General features: G+C 46.2%; 1 long non-coding RNA gene across 1 annotated transcript; it reads right to left on the reverse strand.

The window, feature by feature from the left end:
• Positions 1 to 13931: 13931 nt before the first annotated feature.
• On the reverse strand, positions 13932 to 15117 carry LOC115330903. The gene is made up of 2 exons (XR_003920362.4): positions 14922 to 15117; positions 13932 to 14069 (listed from the first exon to the last, which is right to left on the reverse strand). It is a non-coding gene; the product is annotated as an uncharacterized LOC115330903 (long non-coding RNA).
• Positions 15118 to 16790: the final 1673 nt, after the last annotated feature.

The following is a 16790-nucleotide window of genomic DNA, read 5'->3' on the forward strand; positions in this document are numbered from 1 at the left end:
GCTCACCTCTTTACCGCGAGCAAAGTTGTACGCGACGTTTCGACATATCCACTCATATCTCGTGTGTACGCAAATTTTGCGGCTTCCGGGTACGAATCGGCTACCGAAACGGCCAGCGAACGAAGACGAACTGAACGCCGGCGCGCCATTTAAACACGCGGTTACTTTTCTACTAGACCGTAGCTATGTGGTGTGGTTCCTTACACATAAATGGACTACGTACAAGCAAAGCTAAAATAAAATTGGGCGGCTGCTTGCGCCACCTAGTGAGTATGCGGAAAACTACAAAAATGAAGGACATTTCGGCATTTGTGGAAGTGACACGCTCGAACACGGACGGCAGCATACCAACACATACATCACAGCACATACCACAAGATCAACATACAAGCATCTACATACCAGGGACTCAAACCGAAAAATATAACGTTTCGGTTACGGTTACGGTTACCGCTTCCTGTTGATAACGGTTTCGTTTCGGTTTTTTACGGTTTTAATTTTTACGGTTTCGGTTACCGGTTACACGTTCATAAAAACCGGTTTATTTCGGTTTTTCCAATAATTTGTCTAATTGAAATGCTAGACAGCCATTTTAGAAAAAACTGTTTAAAGTAGTCTCAGATATCCAATAACGTGAAATACAAGGAACCTAGAAACGTCTTAATACTTCTAATTGGTCAGAAGTTGCACACGTTCCTAGCTCCAACTCTTGTTCACTACATCTACTTACATTATTTAGTTTGATGCCCGAGCATACATGTTACTTCTAGTACTCGGGGATCATCGCGTTCTATATAATAAAAATTAAAATGAACACCGCTACTCTGTTGTTTGGCACCATTTATAAACAATTACCCTAAGAAAGTTAATTCCCACTTGATGCTGGAAGAACCATTCGCACTTTCTCGTCGCTACAGTTGATTTCAACCGCATACATGCAGGCGAGTCTTCGCTTCACTGAAGGAAGGAACAGAACTACAGCCATCCACTAGTAAAATACTGCTAAGTGGAATGAAGTAATAAAATTGAGAGCTGGGCTGGGCGGGCCGTGAGGCAAGAAGCCTTCGTGCAGCGAATGGAAAGTCCGCCGTAGTCGGGCGGCCCGTGAAAACTACTTGCCTCACTAAACACTGCCCAGTCGACTTCAGGTGCCTGCTGGGTCGAGTGGACTGGCGGTGTAGGTCCCGTCGCTTTTGACTTGTAGGCAGTGCTACCCAGGTCCGACTGAGAGTCTTCGACGACGCTTTGTTTGTCTGTAGTGTGTTCCTTTGTGTTGGTGTGGTTTTCCTCCTTGCCATCGTACGTGTCGAAGGAGCCGTCATCGGCGTGGGGCTCAATGACTGTAGGTCCTGCTGAGCCACTCCAGGATTCGCTCGGTGGCGGTGGTTGTCGAGTCGGGATCCATTGGGTCGTTTTCTTCGATCCAAGATCAAGCTCGGGCACGGTCGGCCGAGACGCCAGCCTCGCAAAGAGCATGGGCGAGAATGTCCTCGACAGGAAAAACGCACAGGAGCGTCGAGGAGACGACTGTGCCGTCGATGACGGCACTGGTGGGTTTCGAAGACTCAGCGTAGCTGCCGGACTCACGATTAGGGGGCCTCTTCGACTTGGTGTCTGGGCGGTAGCTGGTGTGCGCGGGAGCACGAGGCGTGTGGCGTCCGCGTCGAGGCTGGTTGGGTAGCTGGTCGGGGAGCTCTCTGAAAACCTCAGACTCAAATCCTCGACGTCTGGGATAGGACTGCCGTCCTACAGTTCCCTCTCGCGACGACGTGGAAGAGTTCCAGTCTATCGAAAATGAGGTGCTGGTGTTCGGGGAGCATATCATCCCAGTAGAACCGATGGCGGGGGAGATGCCTGATCTCATGGACATCTCTCGTGGAGAAACTTATGGTGTCCTGGGCGAGGTCGCTCAGAATGTCGTAGGCATGACGGACCCTCGCTCCGGCATGGGTGGTGGGGGCTCTATCAGAGGTAGTTGGATTGCGCTGGTGGCTCTGGTAGAAATGATTCTCGTAGAAGCCATACCTCCGGCGGTGGCAGGGGGAGGCCTCCGGCGATGCTGGAAGCGATCTCTCGGCGCGTCTGTGGATGTTCGAGCTCACCGTGCCGACGTTCGAATAGCTCGCGTTCACAGTTTTGCGAGAGAGACTGTTGAGACTGCTGGCCGTGTGGGGCGAGATTGGCCAGGCCATCGACGATTGGAAGCAGGGCAGCTCCCAAGGTTCAGGCGAAGGAGGCAGAAATTGCATCCCATGTCTGTTGGACGAGGGTGGCGCGTTGGCGCGTTTGACGAGGAGGCATCCTTCTCCTTGGCTTTTTCTTTTGTCATGTTGAGAAGCTGAGAGGCGTGGCAGTGCCGGCGACGGTAAAGCCCCTCTATCCTGGGAAAAGTGACGCCGTTCATTGTTGTTAAATGCTCGAGGCACGTGCGACGCGCTACTTCTGGGAAATTCATGCCGTCTGAAATAGCTAAGTGTTGCGCTGTGCCGCCATGATCTTCCCGAGGGCTGCACGTTGCACGTGCCTTGTGCATCGACGAACATTGCGCTACTTTTGAAACATGAAGGGGCTTTAGGCGGCGGGTGCCACTCGGTTTGAAGAAGGGTCTCGGCGCAGGAAGGAAAAGAAAAAAACTCGGACACCCTTCTGACGTTTCCTCGCTCCTTCCACCACTCTCAGCCCGAGCATATATGTATATATATTGTATATATAATACAAAACGCCAATGTCAAACCCCTGACTTTTTTTTTCTTTCTGTGTTGTTTCAAAATCGTCACTCGCGACACGTTTCACACTAAATGAACAACATAAACATTATTAATGAACAGCAGGGCCCATTAAAGCCCCTTCATGTTTCAAAAGTAGCACAAAGTGCGTCGATGCACGAGGCACGTGCAACGTGCATACCTTGGGAAGGTCATGGCGGCACAGCGCAGCACTGAGCTAGATTTCAGACGCCACGTTCTTTCCAGAAGTGGCGCGCTGAACGTGTCTCGCGCGTTTCCACAACAGTGAAGGCGCCACTTTTCCCAGGATACAGGGGCTTTAGGGCCCGTTTGCTCGAAGCGCTAACCGCGGCTAAAGTTAGCCGCAGTACCTAGGAGAGGGATTCTGAGATCATGTGACAGGGATCGGTAGGGATGCGGGAAAACATGGCGGTGCCCCGCAAAGTGAGCGCCGCTCGCTTCGGAACTAATATGTCGTTGTAGCTGCAATATCGCGCGCGTTAGTTAGTAACTAATGGTGCAGGAGGCTTTCGCTTTGCCTTACCTCACTTAAAGCGCAAAGCATGAGCAATGACCTCGCCGCATTTTTTAGATAGTATTTCGATTCTGGCCATTCTTAAGCCTAAATGAACACGATAATTGTCGGCATGCATGGAAACGTCTTTGGAAAGTAGATTGCCTTGACTCAATCGGCCTTGTATTGATAGCACACAAATTTCCCAAGCACCGAGGTGCATGCTACGAGTGTAGTTGCAGGCATTGCGCGTGCTGGCGCATGCAGTAGTAATATACCCGTTGCTCTGGGCAGAGGGCGCGAGCGCGTCCGGAAGACTTACGCAAGACGCGACCAAGTTTTGCTGGCTGCATCATCCGTGTGGCGCTGTAACGTTCGATTTTGCACGTGCCACGTTCGAATACAAGCCGCTGTCAGCATCTGTAGATGTGCGGTAACAAAACGTCTAAGAAAAGTTAAAAAAAAAAAAGAACAGAATTATGCTGCTTGCGGCCGCAGCGTTCTATTAAACATTCCTTCCATATTTGCTTTCTTTCACAGCTTCCGCGAGCACGTATATTTCACTTTACGTGATAGTGAAGCCGAAGCTACTCGGAAAAGCGCGTCATCCTGAACGATGCTCGCACTGCACGAGCGCGCGTGCTTGGCAGGGACGCGGAAAGCTCGCAGCTCGCTCTTGTAGCCTCTGCTACGCTGGAACTTAGAATGGAACTGAGTAGAAACAACTCTAGTGGGGAGCGTATTGATGCATGTTTGAAACGCGAGCCAAATATTCTATTTTGCTCGCCTGCAGCGCTGCTCAAAACTTGTGAGCTACGGGCCTATCGTTCTAAAGGAAAAAGTCTAAAACAAATTTTGCCTTGCACGCGCGTTCGTCCAAGTCTTATAATGATTATTTACTTCGAATCTTTTATAAGAGGAAGGACAGCGAGCGCGGACCATAGAATTACACTTCCAGCGTTCTTCTCGATGCTTGGGTAATTTAGAAAAAGGTCTGTTGGGGCGGGACGCTGGTCTTCTTTTGTGTACTATTAATATCCGGTCGATTGAGTCAAGGCAATCCGCTTTCCAAAGACGTTGCCATGCCGACAATTATCGCGTTCATTTAGGCTTAGAAAGGCCAGAATCGAAAGACTATGCAACAAATGCCGCGAAGTCATTGCTCGTGCTCTGCGATTTAAGCGAGGTAAGGCAAAGCGAAAGCCTCCTGCACCATTCGTTGCTGACTAACGCGCCCGATAGTGCAGCTACAACGACATATTAGTTACGAAGCGAGCGGAGCTCACGCACCGGGGCGCCGCCATGCTTCCCGGCATCCTAGCCCCCAGTCACGTGATTTCAAACTCCCTCTCCTAGGTACTGCTGCTAACTTTAGCCGCGGTTAGCGCTTCGAGCAAACGGGCCCAGGTTTTCTTTTCCGCCAGCTCTGCATGATGGCCAATTTACCTCGTTTCTTTATACCGGCTTCTGCATGTCAGGAACATCGGTGGTTTTGATAGAACCGAGTTGGATGGACATCTGAGAATTCGAACTTATTAGTTAATACACTGAAAGCGACACGTACTGAATACATGTATCGATGTAGGAGTGTGGCAGATTTAGAAATATAGAATTTTTTTAATTATAAGCTCGACCACTAATTCAATCTGAGTATTCTTAATCCTAAAGTCAGATTGAATGGAAATATGTAACCAGATGCACCACTCGCTGACAGTAACTCTGTCAAATGGCCACAACAATTTAAGATCCCTCCTCCAGGTCATACTTCAGAAAAACTAATAGTTTATTTTTCGGTTAATATTGGTTAAAACCGGTTACCGGTGAATAATTTACGGTTCCGGTTACGGTTACGGTTTTTATAAATATCAAATAACGGTTTCGTTCCGGTTACGGTTACAGAAAAAATTTCGTTCCTAAACGGTTTTCGGTTTCGGTTACGGTTACGGTTTGAGTCCCTGCTACATACACAAACAACGAACAGAGGCACTAACATCCCGACACTCCTACTCAATTGTATAGAAACCCGCTCGGTATATATAGCAGACTTTTTGTTTCAGACGAAGGTCCGGTGACACCCCCCGTATTTTATATGAACGTAACGATATTACACAATTATTACTTATATAGTACGGCGACATAAATATAATTTGGGAAGGTACACATTTCTCTTAGTCTAGATTATAGCTAAAAGACACCCTATATTTTTAAAAAAATGTTTCGAGCTAGCCAAAATGTAGCAAAATCCGGTTTCGTTTTCGGAAGTTCGAGCGCTGAAGGCTGGAATGCGCTAGCGAAGTGAGTGCTTGCTTCTGTCAAACTATAATCCATTGTATGACGCTCTCGAAGCTGCTGGCTGCAGCCCCCGTCTTGGTTTAGGGTTTGATTTACACGCGCTCCCGTGGAAATGAAATTATGCGCGCTCGAGTCGATATTATTGACAGTGTGAAGTATAAACCGAATGTAAACGATTTTGCGAGCGACGAGAACAGCGACGGCGACCCGCTTCGCTGACGCTCGGTCACTCGCGCGACGACGCAAGCCGCATGAGAGCGGAACGATGTTTTCTAGAAATCCAAAAACCGAGTGACGCGACGAGCGATAGTAAGAAATCTTCGTAATACGTCGCTGACTCGTCGCTGTCGCCGTCGCTCGCTAAATCGCTTTATGCAGTTCAGCCTTTATACTCACGCTAGTGCCGACCTGCATTACCCGCTGAGCCCAAGCAAGCGATAAGGATATTCAAATATGTCACAACAGTGGCGTGCATTCGCTAAGAAAACATATATCTCAAATTCCTGCAGTTTGACGTCGGGATCCGTTACTTGTTCTGCTGTCACCTTGGCGAAACGGTCACCAAAGAGAAACTAGTCAGTTTGTTTTATCAGAAATTATAAAAACCTTATCTAGCCACTGTTATGCACAAAAGCACTCTGGAATTTCATATAAATAGTTTAGAATAAACTGAACACAATCGGTAACTTAATTTTTTAAGCATAATAATAAAAAAAAATCTTAGAAAACAATGTATTTTTAAGGTGTTTCAAATAAAAAAAACTGAAAAAGGAGCCTTATTTCAGCTGCACTATCACGTAAATACTTTGGGAAAAAAATATCTATTGAGAAGTAGGTTTTGCAATCTCTAATTTGCTTCTTTCAACTTTCCAGTTACTTTATGTGTACTTGCAGATTGTATCCTGACAAATCTAGATAAAATTGTATAAAAAGTAACAGTCTATATAAAATTTATAGCTTAATTAAATTCACATTTGTTTGATAATGTTCAATCTTAAATATGAGTTTTAAATTTCACATCTATTATTACAAATGATTGAATTACATGCTGCTTGATGCATGCTGTGCCGCCGCCCCCCCCCCCCTTTTAAATATATATACCCTGTATATTTGCTGGTTAGTTGTTCTAAACCTCTTAATGTCGTGTTATTTGTTTGTTGTTGTAGGTGTGTGAATGCATATGTTGTACGTACCCCACTCCTACTTGGGCCTTCAATGGCCAGTAGTATCCTCTAAATAAAATTAAAAAAACAAGTGAGCAGTAAAAATCTGGAAGACAAAAGTAAACACAGAGCCGTGCAAAAAGGCATTCAGTATATGAAACAGATACAGATATGGGCCTCTGGCGGTCCATCGGTTCAGCCTCCACACCGCCTAAAGACGGCAGTGTTGCAATATTACGAACCAGCGCACAGGTATAGACAGTTACCAAAAATCCAAACACAAAAAACTCACATCAGCGTTGTGCGAGTGTCTATTTTTGTGTATTTGGATTTTGAGTAACTGGTCTACCTGTGCGCTGGTTCGTAATTATGCCGTACCAACTCGCCCAATCTGCCGTACTAATAGTGTTGCTAAATACTTAGATCAACTATAATGCTAATGACTGCAGTGTATAAAAGCAAGCTACTCGTCGGAACGAGCTTGACGGTACGAGAATAAAGAGAATGTTTTCACAGTTAAACTCAGAGTCTGTTGCACCGTCTCTTCCGTCCTCAAGATCGAAAGTGCTACAGATTGGTGACCTGGACATGATGATTGACTCCGAGCACCTGCTATCCAGGGGAATGTTCTTCGTGGCCAAGGGCACGGCAATGGCTCTGCCTTTTCGGACGAAAATGCAGTAGGCACATATTCAACTTTCTCAGCCTCCACATCTGCAGCGCCTCCGCAACCACCTCTGCTCTGTCGCATCTAGCACCGGCATCTCCCAGCAATGGGCTGCGACCACCTTGCTTGCCCCACCGGCTTGGCAAGTGAATATTCATCGACATCTTCACACTGTTCACAAGGCATGTTGCTAGCCGACCAGGGTCTCCTCATCGTTGCCATGTCAGGCATTCGCTCTCAGTCCGGTTCCTCATCTTAGGGGATGTTGCATCGGCCCCGCAGTCGGCCGGCATCCCCCTTTCAGTCCGAGGCTGTACACTCCAAACTGATCAAGCCGGACTGAAAGCACGACAGGGTCGATTTCCCCCGTCTGCTGCCTCATTTCCTGACCTCGGCGTCAACTACCATGCACGGCTTCCAAACGCTCTCTTTCCTGCTCTCTAGTATGTCATCCTGCTTGCGGTACATGTCAACAGCAAAGACACCTCTCTGGAGCCGCAATCACTTCAACAAAATCGTGCCATTCCTCACAGTGCAGAGCTGAGGGCGATAGCTCTGCGGCAGTCTATCGGTTCAGCCTTGGAATCGCCAAAGATGACAGTGCTACTCATACTCGTCACCACGAGCTCAACGACATGAGAATAAACAGAATGTTTTTATTGCTCGGAGTCGGTCGCAGCATCTTTTCCGTCCACAACATTGTATACTCTATAGGTAGTAAGCAAGAGACACACTTCAGATGAAAAGAACAAATGCTCAGATCACACATGCCGCGGGTGTCCAAAATTATCCATCATGTTGAATATTGTTTTGGTTTTTTTAATTCTAACAGAAGACAAACATCATTATCGCGATATCAAAATGAATACTTACGAAACACCTAAGTCGCAGTGTAAGTGCTCATCGCTGAGCTGCGGCTGTGGCATATATGTATTTATTTAAAAGTGCACCGATGATAAAACCTTCAGGTTTGGCAACAATACCGAGATTACAACGGTTGTCGTCCATTATAAAATACAAAAGAAATAAAAAATACCGGAAACAATGCAAGGTACAAATCTGCACAACAGGCTTCCGAATTCAACTACTTCGTCGTGTCACGTGACAACACAGATTGAAAAGTGCTGGGCACGGGTAGTTTTTGGAACGCTGAGGTACAAAACCCTTACCCTGGATTAAGATCGAGTAAATTGCCCTTGTGAGCCTACAACTCTACAGTTTGGGTTGCTTCACTGGGGTTGCCACTTTCATCCTCGAAGGAACATAAGCAGTCAGATAACCAAACCGTCAGTTACCTAAGTGCAATAATGCCGTTTCGAAAGCCCCTTTGACGGCATCTAAGCAGCTCGCATTAGAACAAAGCCTATTCCATTCCTACTCTATTCTGGGCAAAATGTAACTACTAATTTCATTCCCATTCCATTCCAGTGCTGCCACCATTTTATTTGCATTCGATTCCAGGGTTGTGGAAGTGCGGAATCGTTCCAACTCTGGAGTGGCGACTCCTCAACACTGGTGATAGTCACCAAGGCACCCAGTTCAGTGTGAATGCTGTCCTCACAGCCCATCCAAAGCTGTTATTGTAATAACAGCTTTGGATGGGCTGTGAGGACAGCATTCACACTGAACTGGGTGCCTTGGTACAATAACAGCTTTGGATGGGCTGTGAGGACAGCATTCACACTGAACTGGGTGCCTTGGTGACTATCACCAGTGTTGAGGAGTACAGTAATAACAGCTTTGGATGGGCTGTGAGGACAGCATTCACACTGAACTGGGTGCCTTGGTGATATCACCAGTGTTGAGGAGTCGCCACTCCAGAGTTGGAACGATTCCGCACTTCCACAACCCTGGAATCGAATGCAAATAAAATGGTGGCAGCACTGGAATGGAATGGGAATGAAATTAGTAGTTACATTTTGCCCAGAATAGAGTAGGAATGGAATAGGCTTTGTTCTAATGCGAGCTGCTTAGATGCCGTCAAAGGGGCTTCCAAACCGCATTATTGCACTTAGGTAACTGACGGTTTGGTTATCTGACTGCCGACGTTCCTTCGAGGATGAAAGTGGCAACCCCAGTGAAGCAACCCGAACTGTAGAGTTGTAGGCTCACAAGGGCAATTTACTCGATCTTAATCCAGGGTAAGGGTTTTGTACCTCAGCGTTCCAAAAACTACCCGTGCCCAGCACTTTTCAATCTGTGTTGTCACGTGACACGACCCACCGGGGTAACTCGGATCTATTTGGGTAAGATTTGGAACACAGCCAAAGTGTCGTTCCTGGTGCTGCGAGATGCAACCATAAGGCTGTTGGGACCATGTGTGATTACAGCACCAGTTGCAGGCCACCAGGCAGGGACAATGTCACACCGCCCGCACTTCGTTAATACACGTGACTCCTCACTTATTATGTATCTCGTAAAAGTGGAGGGCATATACGGTTCTTTTGTGGAAAAGATGGGCGACTTAGTTTTCCTCTCTGTTACGAGGCTTTTACACCTGGTGGTGCGATCAATATCTGCAGTGCCCCCATACCAATTGCCACTAGTGCTATGTGCGACCAAAGCTCAACTTAGTAAAATCAATGATTGCGGGTAGGGTTTTGAATTTTGCAATTGTCTACGCATTTCACAACGCCAGCTTTACGCCGACGTTATTTTCCGGTAACTTAGTACAAGCTGTCAAGTGCCATTTTCATAATTGGGAGGGATTGAGAGGAATGGAATGCAGCAGTTCAGTCATTCCAGGAGTGGGAATGGGCCCAGTTTTTCCTTTCCAGGAGTTCAAAGGAATGGAATTAGTATTAGAAAATTCCAATTCTCTGGAATGGAGTTGGGTGGAATGGGGAATCTTTTGTTTGTTTGCACGCCTAGAATGTTTGAGATGACTCGAGAATCTTGTTTATTCGAGCTCGGAACCTTCTAGATACCTACGGGCTTACAAAAAGAGCTTCGCATGGCTGCTCGAGTCAGTCGTCCTTTTGTCGCCGTCAAAGTTTGTGTGGTCTTTGTTGCTTTATGTTTCTCGGCACAAGTTCGCTGCATTTAACATTGATCTGAAGTTTTATTAATCAAGTTTGTCTTTGTTCATGACATATTGGTGGATGTGCAGGGTAACGCAGTCTATGCCCATAAAGCGTACCATCTGTGAACACGATAACTCTGAAGACGACAATCGTGAAGGCGACGTCCTTGAAATCATCCGAGGACGACTCCAACTCTGACACCAACGACGACCTCAACTGTGGCCTCGGAAAGCGCGATCCAAACCAACGCTTCTTTTTGCGCCTGTAGGTCGTGCGGCTGCGGATGTGACGCATTTCGTGGCGTTTTTGCTGTTTCCGGGCGCGCTTTCTGAGTCAGAACCGTGTGCTTTGGTTTGGACGGGCAAAACTTCGGGCGAGCGCGCACGCAGGCACGAGCGCACAAACAAAGTGCAACTGCGACAGACTGGCCGGCCAGACGGCGAGAGAAAGAGAGAGAGATTGCGTTGTCATGTTGGAAGAGAATAAAAGGGGGGGGGGGGGGGAGGAGAGGGCAGCCAGACGGCGAGAAACGGGGAGCCAGAACTAGCTTGCCCTCCACCGATTGGCCGGGACACAGGAGCGCCCTACTACGTCACCGCGCGTTTTTGTGCGCGTTGAGAAAGGAGTTGAAATCAACCAACTTTTTTATGCGCGCCCGGAAGGAGCGAAGAAGCGGCGCGACGTCACGAAAATACGTCACATCCGCAGCCGCACGACCTACAGGCGCAAAAAGAAGCGTTGGTTTGGATCGCGCTGAAGCGACCCGGACAATGAACTTGACAAAGCCCCTGGCTACCACACTTAGACGAAAACATCATGACGACTTCTACGCTGATGATGAAACGGACGACAACTCTAAAGACCAAACCCGGCTACAATGTCAACAACCAACCTGACAACGGCCTCGATGACAAACAGTCTTCAACCGTGGTGGTGAGACTGATGACGACACTGATGATGACCCAGGCGAAGACTCAAACAATTTCATGGAAGACAATCCCCACTACGGCTTTGACAGTTATCCCAGGACAATCCGGACGATGACTTCAAAGGGCAACTCCGGCCAAAACTCGAAAGTAAAGAAATTACTGGTATCGCTGTAGTGACACAAAATACAACCCCAGCCAAAATATTACGTCCGTGGGGTGCCGCATTCTCAACTAATGCCGATAATAAAAATGTGACCCGCCGCGAGCCGCTGCACCTTAGCGGTCGGCTAGCGGGTTGCCGATCACTAAACCAACATTGGGCCGTGACGTCAGTATCATTCTTTTTTCCTCCAAGCGTTACGCGGAGTGCGCTTCTTTGAGCCGCTACCACCGCTACTTGGAGTTGTGATTGTCATGTTTAGCCACTGCTTTTATCTGTAGCCCGTGTAGCTTCGGTATAGCCTTTTGTTTATTTGCTTGTGAGGACTCAAAGACTGGTTTTAGCGAGCAACTCGTAGCGCCCAAGACTGCCCAGCTGTTCCTCGAAGGATGCCGAGTAGAACTTGTAGTGCTGTGGGCTGCTCAAACAACCCGCTGCACAACCCAGAGGTGCTTTTTCACAAGTTTCCAACGTACCAGAAATTGAAGAAGGTGTGGGTAAACCCTGTTCGACGAGTGCACTTTGGCTTTTACGCGCCCAAGGAAAAAAGAATGCAAAAACAGACATGTACAGCCCTAACGCAGCAGCTCGTGCCGGAAAGCCTCAAAGCTTCGTGTCTGTTACTGACCCGCAGCGCGAAAGCGAGAGGGCCCCCAGTACTGTACTTCACTGGCAGCGCGTCGTAGAGCAACGCCGCTCCATCCATGGAGCCCCGATGACAATTTAGGCCTAGCGACAGAGTACGGAAGACTGCACACACGGCGACAGCCGCTGAGTACGGTACTGAACGAGTTCACTCGTTTTCCAGTCACTACCTTTTGGGTATACTAGCGACAAGTACGGCATGGCACACGCACGGCGGCAGCGGCCGCCGAGTACGGCACTGTACGAGTTTACGGGTTGTCCAGTCACTAGCTTTTGGGTATACGCACTAACTCTTCCTACATGTGCTGGATAACTACCACATATACAGAATTAAAATAAAATCAGCTTACCTCCTACCTTTAGACGGCTAGCGCAACAGAAGTAGCTGCTGATCAACCTGCGTACTCGTTGAACGAGAACGATCCTGACGTCACGTTCACATAGCGGCTGATTTCTAGTGCTGCCAGGGCCTCGAGCGGCTAGTTTCGGTTTTGTTGGCCGTGCCCCAAACAAAACTTTGAGGCGTCCATATCTTTAAAACTACGCACAATAACGAGGAAAAAATTACACCTTGCAATTCAGGGACGCTGACTGCACTAAAAACAGTCATAATCCCAAAATTGAAAGTATGGTCCGGAGTTGCCCTTTAACGACAACCACGACTACAAACTTGACGGCGACCTTGATGATGAACCCGATGACAATACCTACGGCAAGTGTGGTATCTGTCACGAAGACGAACAGGACGACGAGGCCTGGTATGTCACTCAACGAACGGAGGAAGTTTGCCAGCTTGGTCGCATTTTGATGCAAGCCACAACTTCCTGACGATGACTGCTACAATCTTTGTCACCACGACGCCCAGTTTCAGCCTGGCTACCCACTGTGAATCTAAACACCAATTCATCGTCGCAGCAAGGAACTGTTAAAGTGGTGCTTCGACCTCAAGGTTATTCGCTACATGAGACCTAAGTTGTAAGTCGTTGGCCAATGGCACATCAACATTGTCACGCTGCCCTCTGCGACCCGTAGGCGATTCACGTCTTCCGACTCAACTGAACTAGGTATGCTCGGTAGGACTGTGAAAATCTGCTATTTACGAGATTCTGTATTTTGACCTAGTCTTGTTTAAGCTGTTAATTTAATTTTGTGTTGCATAAAGACGATGAGTCTTTCACAAGAGGGGAGTAATGCCACGTGCAAATAGCCGAGTCAGCAGCGTGATCGACTCACATGCCGCTGACCCCGCCAGCGCATGTCCTTCTTTCTTTTGTTTGCGTGACTGGAATGATGAGACGACTCTAAATTTTTTTTGTTCGAGCTCAGAAACTTCTAGATACCCACGCGCTTACAAAAGTACCTTCGCTTGGCTGCTTGAGGCAGTTGTCCTTTCGACACCATCAAAAGTCTTTGTTAATTTATGTTTCTCAGCACAAGTTCGGCGCATTACACACTGATTTTAAGTTTAATAAAGAAGTATGTTTTTATTCGTGACAATATTTAGATGAATTCCCAGTTAAAAATGTCCATTGGGTCCAATTGGTTTCTGACAATTGGAACCAATGGGGAAAACTGTTTGTGATTTCGGACTCCTCATTGAAAAAATCCCAATTGGTTCCAATTGTCGAAACCCAATTGTGCATTGCCAATTGGAACCAATTGGGCACGACCAATTGGGAAAACCGTTTGTGATTTCGGACTCCTCATTGAAAAAATCCCAGTTGGTTCCAATTGTTGATACCCAATTGAGTATAGCCAATTGGAACCAATTGGGGAAACCGTTTGTGATAACTGAACAATGAAACTGTAGTAGATGATGTTTGCCATTTTTATTGTAATTAAGAGATTCATTCATTCGGCCTCCCCTTGCTTGGCCGTCGTCCTGTTGTTCAGGCGTTGCCCTCTGGTTCGGTAGTTTCCTCCTGGTCCAGTTTTTCCTCTGCAGCTTTCCTAGGAGCATCAATATAGGTTAAATTATTACATGACCTATATAAGTCTTCATATTTAGCTTGCAATAAGGAACAAAACGTTTCCCCTTAATAAAACAGGAGTTTCTTTATTTATAAATCAAGTCTTCGATGTGCAGCAAAAGGCGGCCAAAGTCACCCGACAAGGCTTTGCAGGCGGCATTTCGGACTGGTCAGAAATATGGATCAACTAAAATTCTATTTTGCTCGAAGGAGAGCATTCGGCAATATTGCAGTACGTCCATAATCGATGGGCAAATTCTGGTAGAAGATAATTAGGAGCATGTATTTTTACGTTGCAAAGAAAAAAGGAAGTGTGACCATATTGACTAAGTCCGATGCTCACGATACTTAACGACTAGGTGTTAGGGCAGTTAATATGCTGTAACTATACACATACTGCATAGTTGCAGCGTTTATAACATAGTTATACATTCTGCATAATTACAGAGGTTTGAGAGAGACGTTTCTGGGAGTTCCTGGGTGTTTTTTTCCAGCAAAAGTTTATCTCCAGCTCCAAAGTGGCATTGAGTTATACAAAAACATGTTTCCAAAGTACTGCGTCCTTCCGAGAAAAGAGAATAGTGTTTTGCTCACCGCAAAAGTGAACTACCTTTTTCGCACTAGCACTTGATTACATTGCGTCAACTTTCGTGCCCTTTCGCGACTTTCGAACTGACAGCTCGAAAAATTCTCTTCTGTAAAGTTTCATTCGTGCAGGCTCCTACCCTGTACTGACCATAAAGGTAAAGGTGTCTCGGCATATTTATAACTACGAATTCGCCGATTTGCAATGCAGCAAGCACCAAGAAAAGAAACAAAGAAGTGTATTTACCTTGAGTTGATAACCGTTTGCTATCCATCCTTCACGCTCCGACGAAGTGGCAGGCCCAATGAACTAATGATCACCGCACTATTCAGCACTCGTAGCAGTAAAACAAAATAACTTTCTTGAATATCTGCTGTAACCATGCCACAGATGCCGTGCCTGCCAACGTGCCATGTGCGTACGCGCTCCTTCCCGGACGCCATCTTTGTTGCCCAGTGTGTACAGACGTTTCCGAGGATTCCCGCCAATTTTAGCAAAACTAAAAAAAAGCAAAAAAAAAAAACGGATATTTGCAACATAAAATAATAATAAAAAATTCTGACATATTCAGAGGCCACTGTTTCCATGCGGAAGTTTTTCTCATTTTGATATTTAAAAAAAAGTACTTTGTGCAAGTGCTATGATTCCGATTGTACCAATATTTTAATTGTAACTGGGCTGAAAAAAAAATATGTACAATTTTTCCTCCATACGAGTTTCATCAAAAAATCACACAATTTAAAGTAATGGCGCATTTAGAAGCCTATTTACTCATGTTCAGTGAAAAAAAAAAAAAACGATGAAAAAAAGGTGTAGCTACTTGAATTTACAAATGGGACATCTGAACCTAACTAGGATAATTTTGACTAAACCAGTGGAAAGTGGGAATTGGTAAAGTGGGACCACTTGTGAAACCACTTTAAATTTTCATTTGGGTTAAAATAACCAATGAAAGACAACTGAAGATAGAATTGTGTATCGGGTGTCAATTGAAAAGTACAGTTGTGATAATCAACTGGACATTTTCGTCCCAATTGGCATAACAATTGTACATCCTAATGCCAGTTGGATTCAACTAGTTATTTTGGTGCCAACTGAGCTTGCAATTGGCACCAATTGGCACACCCAGTTGTTTACTTAATGCGAAGTGGATCCAACTAGTTACAATTGGCATCAGTTGAACTTCCAATTGGAACCAACTGGCACAACCAATTGTTTACTTACTGCCAATTGGATCCAACTAGTTACAATTGGCATATCAATTGAACTTCCAATTGAAACCAACTGACACAACCAATTGTTTGCTTTTTGACAATTGGATCCAACTAGTTACAATTGGCATCAATTGAATTTCCAATTGGAACCAGTTGGAAACAACTGGTACCAATTGAAATTCCAATGGTTCTCAATGGTTATTTTTATCTGGGTTTTGATAATTCAATCTTCTGATATTTCAAACTAAAGTGTGTGGCTTCCAGGGCCCGTTTGCTCAAGCGCTAACCGCGGCTAAAGTTAACCGCAGTAACTAGGAGAGGGATTTTGAAATCACGTGACTGGCTCGGCAGGAATGCAGGGAAACATGGCGGTGCCCCGGTGAGTGAGCGCCGCTCGCTTTGAAACTAATATGTCGTTGTAGCTGCAATATTGGGCGCGTTAGTCAGCAATGAATGGTGCCAAAGGCTTTCGCTTTGCCTTACCTCATTTAAATCGCAAAGCATGAGCATATGACCTCGCCGCATTTTTTAGATAGTCTTTCGATTCTGGCCATTCCTAAGCCTAAATGAATGCGATAAATGTTAGCATGGCAATGTCTTTGGAAAGTGGATTGCCTTGACTCAATCGGCCGGGTATTAATAGGACACAAAAGCAGACAGCGTCCCAATAGACCATATTAGACCTTTCTCTAAATTTCCCAAGCACCGAGGTGCATGCTACAAGTGTAGTTACACGCGTTGCACGTGCTGGCGTCTGAAGTAGTAACTGTTCTAAAGCAAACAGTCTAAAACAAATTTTGTCTTGCACGTGCGTTGGTCAAATATTTATTATGATTATTTACTTCGAATCTTTTATAAGAGGAAGGCCAGTGCGTGCGGACCGCAGAATTATACTTCCAGC

Source organism: Ixodes scapularis, unplaced genomic scaffold (genome assembly GCF_016920785.2).
Source record: "Ixodes scapularis isolate PalLabHiFi unplaced genomic scaffold, ASM1692078v2 PGA_scaffold4__175_contigs__length_147842914, whole genome shotgun sequence".
Taxonomy (NCBI): domain Eukaryota; kingdom Metazoa; phylum Arthropoda; class Arachnida; order Ixodida; family Ixodidae; genus Ixodes; species Ixodes scapularis.